The sequence below is a fragment of the Bactrocera dorsalis genome, chromosome 1, assembly GCF_023373825.1.
Source record: "Bactrocera dorsalis isolate Fly_Bdor chromosome 1, ASM2337382v1, whole genome shotgun sequence".
Lineage (NCBI taxonomy): Eukaryota > Metazoa > Arthropoda > Insecta > Diptera > Tephritidae > Bactrocera > Bactrocera dorsalis.
This window is the reverse complement of record NC_064303.1, coordinates 8,602,926-8,607,115: the sequence shown is the minus strand read 5'-3', so window position 1 is coordinate 8,607,115 and position 4,190 is coordinate 8,602,926. Positions and strand designations below refer to the sequence as shown.

Genomic DNA, 4,190 nt, shown 5'->3' with positions numbered 1-4,190 from the left:
ACCACATTTTGTGATTTTCGACGATTGCGATTTACCGCGGTCGCGACTTGTAATTTAAGGAATCGGCGAAAAACGAAAATACCCGAAACACTGCCAACGCTATTTGCTGCCGCTTAGCAGTTTTACTCGCTGCTATTTGTGGCGCCTCTTCTCGGCTGCGTGTGTTCGCGCTTGTTTTTGTTGATTTGTTGCAGTCTTTAGCGTGTTCGCCGCAAAAGTGCTTAGCGTTGTAGGCAGCGCTGATATCGGCGAAACAACAAAATGCAACAATACAATAACAACAACAGCAGCTATGCTTACAACAGTTTTGCATGCTGATTGTGCAATTTGTTTGCTTGTTCTCTGCTTGTTCTTGCTCCTGCTGCCAGTGTGTGTGTGTGTGCTTGTGTGCTGAACCCTCCAACGTCTACTCGTTTACCGCTATTGTTGCCTGCAATGTTTTTTGTCGCCTTCGCCTGCGCCTCGCGTTTGCCTTCCGGTGGTTGGCAGCAACAAACAATGTCTAAACTAATTGGATTTGTTTTGTTTGCATTTGTTGCAGTAAGCCACGCGAATGTTTGCATACTTTTAGGTGCATTGCAAACAACATTTAGCCGTAACAACCCTGCGCTGATTGCGGTCCTAAGTAGGTATGCAGATTGTGCATAAAAAGTAAAGAAAATGTGAGCATTTTAAACTTGCTATTGAAGTTATTCTAATTGTTGTTGTTGGAGTGTTTTGGAAGAGTGCTATGGATTTCCAAAGGGAAATGCATTAATCAACTTTAGTCAATTAATTAATAATTCAGCGAACAAATTGTATGACAAAATCCTTTGGGACAAATGGAAAATTTTGAAAATCTTTTCCAAAGCTTTTCGGAACATAAAAGACGATAAATAGTAAATCGTTAAGAAAAAAAGTAAAAATTATATGACCAAATTCTTTCAGTCATTCGGAAGCTTTTAAAAAGGACTTTTAGGATATTATAGACGCTAATTCAATATTGTATGACAGAACTCTCTCGGTCAATTAGAAGCTTTTGAGGAGCTTTTTAAAAGTTTTTCCGAATATAAAACACACTAATGAAGAAGAAAAAATTTTATGTCGAAACTTTCTCAGTAATTTTTTTTTTTTTGGAATATAAAACACGCTGTGCAGTAAAATACAAATACGAAGAAGTAAAAATTTTATGACGAAACCTCTAGTTTGTTTGAAAGCTTTTGAATACTTTTCCGAAATATAAAAAACGGTAGGTAGTAAAATGTGAAAGCGAAGAAAAAAATTGTATGACGAAATTCTATGGCTTATTTGGAAGCTTTTTCAGAGCTTTGAAAATATTAAAGACGCTAAGCAATAAAACACAAAGACAAAGAAGTCAAAATTTTATGACAGAGTTCTTTCGTTGAAATTGAAACTTTTGAATAGCTTTTTAAAAGCTTTTCGGAGTAAAACGCGCTGAGCAGTAAAATGCAAAGAAGAAGAAGAAGTAAAAATTGTATGACGGAACGAAATCGATTCTAAGAAAAAGTATGGAGAATTTTCCGAAATAAAAAAAAAACGTTTGGTAGTAAAACGTTAAGACGAAAAGTAACAAGCTCATCACGCAGTTCTCTCAATCGTCTGGAAGCTTTTAAAGAGATTCTTCGAATATCAAAGAACCTAAGCAGTACACTGCAAAGACGAAAAAGTAAAAACTTTATGGCGAAACGCATACGCATAGAAACAAATTATGACAAAGCCCTCTAGGTTGTGAGAAAGCTTATGGCAATCTTTCAATAAAACGCAAAGGGAAAATGTAAAAATGTTATGAAATAGCTAGAAGCTTTTCCAGAACTCTTAAAGACGCTAAGTAAAAAGTAAAAAAAGTTAAAATGTTTGCAAAATATTTTTCGTATTCAAATGATGATTAAGATAGAAATACCAGTAGGAAAACTATATTAGGCCCAAGTTTAGCCAACTAAACGTCACAACTTCATATAAAAGGGTTGGTGATCAAATTATGTAGAAGCTGAATGTTTTGCAAAAAAAGTATCGGAAAAAGGTTTCTTTGGAAAAGCTTGATCGAGCAAAATCCGATCCCTTTGTTCGTGAAGAGCATTATAACTGCTGTACAGATATGTGTTTACGAGCTTGACATGCAAACAAGTCAACAATCATCGGAATGGAGAGAAAAAACGAGACGAAACAAAAAAAAAATATGGTGTGGTGCATCATGAATTTGTTCCGGAGGGAGAATCGGTCTTAAAGGAGTTCTATGTGGCCGTGCTGAGACGTTTGCATGAGAACATCCATCGAAAATGGCCGGTATTGTGGAAGAACAATTCATGGATTTTACATGATGATAAAGCACCATCGCATCGAGCCACGGTTGTGATCGAATTTAAACCCAAATACACAATGAATACCATCGATCAACCGCCGTACGAGTATTAATAAAACAAAATTCGCTGAAGGAGCTGAAAGCTATGCCAATCCCCAGTGCTTACTAAAAGTGTTTCGAGTATTGAAAAATCGTTGGCAAAATTATATTACATCTGTTGGGGATTACTTTGAAGGTGACAAAATAAATATTGAAAAATAATAAAATACCAAATTTTCTTTTTGTTGACAATTTCCGGGTACTTTTAAAATAACATAAAATAGAGTTTCCTCAATATTCTTATAAAACCGACAATAATGTCTCGAAAAATTTTCTATATTTAATTTCAAAAAATATATATCCTAAGATTTCTTCTGGTTTTCTGGAAAATCAGAAGAAATTGTAACAATTTGATCGATGGTCTATTTAATAGAGTTATCTTAACTCAAATCCATACCATTAGAAAGTTCAGTTCAGTTCAGAAAGTTAGATTCAAGGAAAATTTGGACCAGTGTAAAAACTTTATTGTAAAACCAAAGTTTTTATGGCAGGTCTGTGTGTTTTTCGGAAAGCTAAACATATAAACTCGTAAAGAAAAACCTCACAAAGAATATTTTACATTTCTTAGATCGTTGTTCAACCTTAAAATAGTTGTTATTATAGTTAAAAATGAAGTTAGATGAAAAAAAATATTTTTTTCTTAATAAATCCCACTTTAAGCATTGTGTAAGCAATTGAACGAAATTTTATTTTAATTCATCCAACGCATTTGTGATTAATTTCTTAGATTCTTTATATCATATACTAATCCTCCTCATCTTATTACTTATATATGTTACATATATTGTATATCATATACACAATTATTATTGTTTAATAACTTTGAATAAAAATAGACAGTGTTTATATACATATGTACATAGTTCATTTTGCTAACAGTACTTTTAAGAAGTTCCTTTTTTTTACTTTTCGCTATCCACAAATTTAAGTTAGGACCAATATTGCAACTGCAATCCTGACAGCGCCGCTGTGTTTTATATAGCCTCGGTGGCGCAGTAGGCAGCGCGTAAGTCTCATAATCTTAAGGTCGTGAGTTCGAGCCTCACCCGGGGCAGTCAATTTTTTGTTTATTTTTATTTGCTATAATTTTAAATTTGATTATTTTATTAAATTTCATTACTTTTTTTATTTATTTATTTTTTTTTAAGTCCTTATTCTTTTATAAAAACACAGTTTCTAAAGTAAGTGAGAAAAGTTTGAACGAAACGCACTTGAAATTTCGACATTCTATATACATATGTATATATAATATTTTTCATGATGAGAGACGCCCCCTTTTGAAGACATATAGAGTTACCTTACAATATTTAATAGAATATCTGTGAAGTTTGTATATCTTATACTACACAGAGTCATCTCAACTATATAGATGAACTATTACAGCCATTATCTAAGTCTATATGTAATATTTTGATTTCCGACTGTGTTCCAAGCTTCCAACACAGGCAAGTTAATTAACACCACATAGATCTCGTTTAATTTTTTCAACATTGACAGTTTTCCTTTCCAAATAACACATTGCATTTCGCTAGCTACATACATATAAAGAAACAAAAACAACAACCAAAAAAATATGCAAAGAAATTTTTAATCTCAATTTTGCCATTTCCCACACCCTTGCGCTGCATAAATGCATACGTATTTACGTATGAGCACCAATAACGGTATACAAGTTTCCGGCTAAACGAAATCTGTTTCAACAAGCTTAGAGATTTGCTTTGATTCGATATGCTGCCCTCTTTTTTGTTTTTTATTTGGAAATATTGAACTTTTCATTGAGATTTTTTCAGCA

General features: G+C 33.2%; 1 non-coding gene across 1 annotated transcript; it reads left to right on the top strand.

The window, feature by feature from the left end:
- Positions 1-3,379: 3,379 nt before the first annotated feature.
- On the top strand, positions 3,380-3,452 carry Trnam-cau (transfer RNA methionine (anticodon CAU)). The gene has a single exon. It is a non-coding gene; the product is annotated as a tRNA-Met (tRNA).
- The last annotated feature ends 738 nt before the right edge of the window (positions 3,453-4,190 follow it).